Source organism: Triticum urartu, chromosome 1 (genome assembly GCF_003073215.2).
Source record: "Triticum urartu cultivar G1812 chromosome 1, Tu2.1, whole genome shotgun sequence".
In the NCBI taxonomy this organism is placed as follows: Eukaryota; Viridiplantae; Streptophyta; class Magnoliopsida; order Poales; family Poaceae; genus Triticum; species Triticum urartu.
Window position 1 is genome coordinate 293,621,466 of NC_053022.1, and position 7,695 is coordinate 293,629,160.

At 43.1% G+C, this 7,695-nt stretch overlaps 1 pseudogene; it reads right to left on the bottom strand.

The window, feature by feature from the left end:
• Positions 1–310: 310 nt before the first annotated feature.
• Positions 311–4,498, bottom strand: LOC125532543 (annotated as a pseudogene).
• Positions 4,499–7,695: the final 3,197 nt, after the last annotated feature.

Consider the following 7,695-nt stretch of genomic DNA (forward strand, 5'->3'; position numbering starts at 1 on the left):
GTGCAAGTGGGAGACTGAAGGAAATATGCCCTAGAGGCAATAATAAAGTTGTTATTTATATTTCATTATATCATGATAAATTTTTATTATTCATTCTAGAATTGTATTAACCGGAAACTTAGTACATGTATGAATACATAGACAAACAGAGTGTCCCTAGTATGCTTACTTGACTAGCTCGTTAATCAAAGATGGTTAAGTTTCCTAGCCATAGACATGTGTTGTCATTTGATCAACGGGATCACATCATTAGAGAATGATGTGATGGACAAGACCCATTCGTTAGCTTAGCACTATGATCGTTTAGTTTATTGCTATTGCTTTCTTCATGACTTATACATGTTCCTCTAACTATGAGATTATGCAACTCTCAAATACCGGAGGAACACCTTGTGTGCTATCAAACGTCACAACATAACTGGGTGATTATAAAGATGCTCTGCAAGTGTCTCCGAAGGTGTTTGTTGGGTTGGCATAGATCGATATTAGGATTTCTCACTCCGTGTATCGGAGGGGTATCTCTGGGCCCTCTCAATAATGTACATCACTAAGCCTTGCAAGAAATGTGACTAATGAGTTAGTTGCAGGATGATGCATTATGGAATGAGTAAAGAGACTTGCCGGTAATGAGGTTGAACTAGGTATGAGGATACCGACGATTGAATCTCGGGCAAGTAACATACCGATGACAAAGGGAACAACGTATGTTGTTATGCCGTTTGACCTATAAAGATCTTTGTAGAATATGTAGGAGCCAATATGAGCATCCAGGTTCCGCTATTGGTTATTGACCGGAGATGTGTCTCGGTCATGTCTACATAGTTCTCGAACCCGTAGGGTCCGCATGCTTAATGTTCGATGACGATTTGTATTATGAATTATGTGATTTGATGACCGAAGTTTGTTCGGAGTCCCGGATGAGATCACGGACATGACGAGGAGTCTCGAAATGGTCGAGAGGTAAAGATCGATATATTGGAAGGCTATATTCGGACATCGAAAAGGTTCAGAGTGATTCGGATATTTTTCAAAGTACCGGAGAGTTACGGGAATTCACCGGGGGAAGTATTGGTCCTCAATGGGCCATACGGGAAAGGAGAGAAGGGCCTCAAGGGATGGCCGCGCGCCCCCCCATGGACTGGTCCAAATTAGACTAGGAGGGGGCGGCGCCCCCCTCCTTCCTTCTCCCCTCTTCCTCCTTCCCTTCCTTCTCCTAGTTGGAATAGGAAAGGGGGGTAACTTCATCATCACCGTCACCATGCCGTCGTGCTGACGAAACTATCCCTTGGCCTCAGCTGGATTAAGAGTTCGAGGGACGTCACCGAGCTATATGTGTGCAGATCGCGGAGGTGTCGTGCGTTCGGTACTTGATCGGTTGGATCGCGAAGACGTTCGACTACATCAACCACGTTACTAAACGGTTCCGCTTTTGGTCTACAAGGGCACGTGGACACACTCTCCTCGCTCGTTGCTATGCTTCTCCTAGATAGATCTGGCGTGATCGTAGGCAAAAATTTTGAAATACTATGTTCCCCAACAGAGCCGGCAAGATAGCCCGGCAGACCTTGCCGGTCAATCAGTGATGTGACACTAAGTTGTGCATTTAATGCACCCTATCAGCCCGCAGAGTTAGGTATGATAGCACTGTTTGCTATCATATTAGTAGATAATGACCACTTTGCCACTGTGGTGACCCCTTAATCTATAAAAGGAGGCCCATGGCACTCGTAGGGGGGGTTAGGAGATTAGAAACTTGACAACCCCAAGCCACGATACGCGCGTAGTCGCTACGACCCTTACTAGGCAAGTGTCCTACACGTCACCACACTCATTCCACCATCAATCCACCAAAGTAGGAGTAGGGTTTTACACCTCGCGGCGGCCCGAACCTGGGTAAATTGGTCGTGTGCTTTCTGCCGTGCTGCCGCGCGCCTTTCTGCTCTTTGTGCAACGCGACGTCCCCCCACCGAACCAGCAAGGGGCCACCCGGTCCCATAGGTGGCCGCGGATATCCTATGACATAGTGGATGAGTTTCAGCAGCACGACGGCATGGTGATGGTGATGGTAAAGTTATCTCCGTAGGGCTCCGCCTAAGCACAGCGAAAATATGACCGAGGGTGTAAACGGTGGAGGGGGCGCCACACACGGCTAAGACAATGTTTTGTCCTTGCTAGGCGCCCCCCTCCCACATATATATAGGTGGGGGAGAGGGGAGAGGCCAAGGGGCGCCCCAAGTAGGGCCAAATCCTACTTGGGGACTTCCCCAAGCCATGCCCCGCCCCTTCCATATATGAGTGCGGGAGGAAGGCAAGAGCAGGAGCCCCCTCCCCTTTCCTTTCTCTCACGAGGAGGGAAAGGCAGGAGGGGCCACCCCTCCCCTTTCCTTCCCCTAGGGCTGGCCAGCCATGTAAAGGGGTGCACCAGCCCCCTAGTGGGCTGGTATGTCCCCTCCTTTGGCCCATTAAGCCCATACACTTACCGGGGGTGTCCGGAACCCCTTCCGGTGACCCGGTGACTACCGGTGCACTCCGAAACTATTCGGTGTCCGAATACCATCATTATATATATAAATCTTTACCTCTTGACCATTTCAAGACTCCTCGTCATGTCCGTGATCTCATCCGGGACTCCGAACAACTTTCGGTCACTAAATCATATAACTCATATAACAATATATCGTCAACGAACGTTAAGCGTGCGAACCCTACGGGTTAAAGAACTATGTAGACATGACTGAGACACCTCTTCGGTCAATAACCAATAGCGGAACCTGGATGCCCATATTGGTTCCTACATATCTATGAATACCTTTATCGGTCGAACCTTATGATAACATATGTAATTCCCTTTGTCCATTGGTATGTTACTTGACCGAGATTAGATCGTTGGTATCTTCATACCTAGTTCAATCTCGTTACTAGCAAGTCTCTTTACTCGTTCCGTAATACATCGTCTGCAACTAACTCATTAGACACTTTTCTTGCAAGGATTCTTATGATGTGTATTACCAAGAGGGCCCAGAGATACCTCTCCGATACTCGGAGTGACAAATCCTAATCTCGATCTATGCCAACTCAACAAACACCTTCGGAGATACCTGTAGAGCATCTTTATGATCACCCACTTATGTTGTGACGTTTGGCAGCACACAAGGTATTCCTCCGGTATCCGGGAGTTGCATAATCTCATAGTCGGAGGAATATGTATTTGACATTAAGAAAACAATAGCAATAAACTGAACGATCAATATGTCGAGCTAACGGATGGGTCTTGTCCATCACATCATTCTCCTAATGTTGTGATCCCGTTATCAAATGACAACACATGTCTATGGTTAGGAAACCTTAGCCCTCTTTGATCAACGAGCTAGTCTAGTAGAGGCTTACTAGGGACACGGTATTTTTTTATGTATTCACACATGTATTTAAGTTTTCGATCAATACAATTCTAGCATGAATAATAAACCTTTATCATGAATGAGGAAATATAAAATAACAACTTTATTATTTCCTCTAGGGCATATTTCCTTCAGCTTTCACCCATTCGCATTAATTCATCCAAAGTTCCTCACCCTTATGCACGAATTTTGGAATAAGCCATCTTCCTATCAAGGTTAAGGAGTCAATTGAGCATCTGAGTGGCGGGATTGAATACCCGGGTCGAATCAGAGTTCACGCCGCCTGCCCTGAACAAATAGAATAGGAGGCATGGGCCACAGGTCGCACATAAGCCATCGAGTCACACGACAGAAGAACACCCAACATAAAGATGCACACTCCTCCATGTGAAATAGAAAGATTCGTCTTCACTTTTTTGTAATAATCGTGACGAACAGCCATCAGCAGTCGGCTCGTTGGTAAGGTGAGAGCTTCAAGCCCGCTTTCTGGTGGCACACCCCCCAAACAAGCACCACTCGACGAGGGGGTGCGGGGAAAGCTATAGGCCCAAAACCTTCGACCCTTCTTTCTATATGGGGGTGCCCGGGGCACCTCATCTTGTCATTTTGTTGCTTATTCCCCTTAGGCTGAAGTGGTTGTACTTTACTTCGGAGCGCCCGCTCACGCTTCGCTGACCTATCACATGGTAAAGAGAAGAGAGTACAAAAGAATTGTAAATAGAGCAGACCGTAGAAAGATTCTAATATGACAAGTCCGCCATGGATTTGATAATAAGGAAATGGAGAATGGGAACAAAATGAAATAAAGCATTTCTAGTGGATGAGCTTCTCTCCATTTTGTCTGGTAATAGAATAGGGCGGCTTGCTTTGATCAACCCTCCACTTTTAGCTCTGTCCATGGAGCGTATATATTTCCTTAAATGTAGATAGACCAAAAAAGGGAATAAAGGGATAGGAATAGGAATTATAGTACCATTGGAAGAAGAGGCACCAGCGGGAACACCTCTATTGACGAACCATTTCAATGGTACAGGTGTTGCCATGCCACGGGGCACGGCCATGGAAGTAATGAAAAAGAAGAAGTTATGTAGTTGGACCATCTACTCTATCCGTTCAATTTGAGCTTCTCCAGAGAAGATGAGACGCTAAAAATGGAAGTGTTCGCAACGCATACCGAAAAAGGGTACCTATGTTGTCGACCATTAATGACTAGTTCGAAGACTAGGAGCAGGGGCACGTGCCAAGAAAGATTTCTTACTTTCCATATGGTTTTCGAACGTTTTCAATAAAACCTTCTCGTAGAAGTATTTTCACAAAGTTTTCGGTAATATTAGTAGATGCTATTCGAACCCTTCCTTTTATTAAGATTAGAATTTTTATTCTTATTATTATCTAATTATTCTTTTTTTCATGTATATTCTGATACCCTACTATATCATAGTCTCTACTACTAGTATTTTTAATACCTCAGGAGCTCATGAGACTCTTTCAGTGAAATTTATAAGTCTCAATTCCCGAGCGATCGCACCCAAAACTCGAGTTCCTTTTGGATTTCCTTCTTGATCAATGACAACCGCCATCATATTGTATTATCATACCATTGTCACATTTGAGTTATTTACATGTACGTACAATTACAGCTCGTCTTACTTCTGTCTAATCTTTCTAGAGGTGTAACATCCCAAATTTTCAATTTGGAATGTTATACACTAGATCATCATTACATATCATATTTTATTGCATTTGGTTGATCCTAGAAATTCTACGCAACTCAAGGACCCTCGGAGAGAGTTGGGGATTCCGTTATTTTCATATTTGAGTTTGCTCAAATTTTGAAAATAGGATCATTTGATTTTATTTATTTTATCTTCAATTATTTCTATTATCAAAAAAATGAGAGAGGGAATAAAATGACTTTCCCAAAATAAGGAAATATTGAGGAATTAATAAAAAATCAAATAAGATTTTATTTTGGTTTTATTTGCTATTTTATTTGAAATTAGGAAAAATGCGCGTTTTTCAAAATTGCATTTAGGCCTCAAATAAATGTTCATCCTGTGCGGCTTGATTTTAGAAGCCAGGAAAAATTTATTTCGGGATTTTTGAAGTCCGTTTAGTATTTATTTTGTTTTTTTCTGAGCATAATTATTAAAAAACGCCGAACGGATTTAGAGCCGGACCCGGCCCGGACTCCTACCGGCCGAGCTTTAAATAGCGCCGCCCCGAGGCCCGAGCAGCCCAGCTGCCACCGCCCCGCAAACCCTAACAATAGCCGCGCCCAGCCCCAGCCGCCGCCGACGAGATTGACCGCCGCCGCCGTTTTTTTAGAAAAACCGTTCGGTTTTTCTAATGTTTTTTTGTTTTTTTAGATTCATTTTTTTCGATAGATCGGTTTTTTTGGATTAGTTAATTAGCGAGTGTTCGCTCGTTCGTTCGTTTTAACGAACGCGTTTATCATTTAGATCAGATAACGACCGTTCATTCGTTAATCTGTTCGTCGTTTTTCTTTTTCTCGGATTAAATTCGTGATTTTTCTGATCGCAATTTCTGATCCGATTTTCGTTCTAGTATAACTTTTCTTTTGTTTATCGGAATCAGGCGATTCAAGCGCCTGGAGTTTCGTCTCGAAACCCTCTTTCCGTTTAACCAACTCAAACAAGTTTTTGCCTTTGTAAAATTTAACCTAGATCCAGAATAGTAAACGAAGCTTGTTTCTTTTGTCGTTTGTCTTTCGTTGCTTCGTTCGATTTGATTCTTTTTGCCAACCGGAGTTCTTAAGTTGAACTTTCTGGTTAGATCTCTTATTTGAGTTTTACCTGTGCATTAGTTGAGTACTTATTGTATGCTTGTTTGTTTGCGATAGAGTATCCGGAGTGCGCCGCTTGCTACTTCAAATCGCTAGGTTTCGCGGATCATCAGCAAGGCAAGTAACACTTTGATCATACTTCCTTTTACCCAGTTTTTATTGCATTAGATCAATCCTCACACATTGCATGATTAGGATCTAATTAAATTGTGTGTTTTGGGAAGTAGTTGAGGTAGTACCTATTACCTGTTATTATCAAACCTTTGGGAGTTACTTCTACGTTGCTTATATTGCCATGTTATGTTAGTAGACATGGATTGGGTGAGTGAAATCCATGACAGATGTGAGTTTGTTAAAATAATGGTTTATCTAAGGTGGCAACTTAAACACACATCTGGGTGGATTGAGGCACCTGGGTATTCCAGCGATTGCCTGTTTTTCTTTTGGACCGCCACCCAGGCTCAAAGGGATCATGAGATTATATCATACTAGAAGCTTCCGTGTGCAGCCACAAGCTACTATAGGCTCTAGCATAGTTGACTAAGTTGTGAGAACTCTTACAGTGGTAGACTAGCAGATGTAGGGGAAAGTAGGTGTAACGGTCTACTCGTTCGTAAGGTGTTAGTGCTTCTGAAAGACTATGTCTCGGTCATCCGTTTCTCAAACACCCTGTAGTGCGAGAATCCCAACAAAGGAGATCGAGTCTTGTGGGGAAAAGTGCGCAAACCTCTGCAGAGTGTATAAACTAATCATGGTTAGCCGTGTCCCCGGTTATGGACATCTTGAGTATCTAGTACTTGGATTATCATGTGAATCTCATCATGTTACTCTAATTAATTTTGTTGGGTTCTAATGATGATGTTTTAATTGGGATTGAGAGCGTGTCTACACTCTCAATGTTTAACAACCACCATGTTAGTTAAATCAAATTATTTCCTTTGCAGTAGGGAAAAATTGGCTTTACGCAAAACTATAACCATAGAGCTTTCCACCAGCCAAATATGCATATAGAATAGCCTTATTCTTTCATTGTTCTCTATGTGTTACATTGCCAGTATATTCCATGTGCTGACCCGTTTCGGGCTGCAACGTTCATGTTGCAGACTTTTCAAACGACGAGTAAGGTGTTTTTAGGTCGTGGTTCTATACTCAGTGATGCCGTTGGAGTTGATGGACTCACTTATCTTCCAAGCCTTCCGCTGTTATCGTTATTAGATGGACTTAAGCCATATTTATTGCAATAAGTTCTCTTTTGAGACACTCAATGTAATAAGTGTGTGATTGCTACTCTGTTATAAATCCTTCAAGTACTGTGTGGTGTCAGAATTACTAATCCAGGGATGACACCTAAGCACCGAGATTGGATCGTTTGAGGTCTGGTCGCTACAAGATGGTATCAGAGCACACGATGACTGTAGGACACGACCACTAAGCTAAAGCCCTAGATCACTACTCACTCTCTTCTCATTCTGACTTCTCATCTTTTCTACT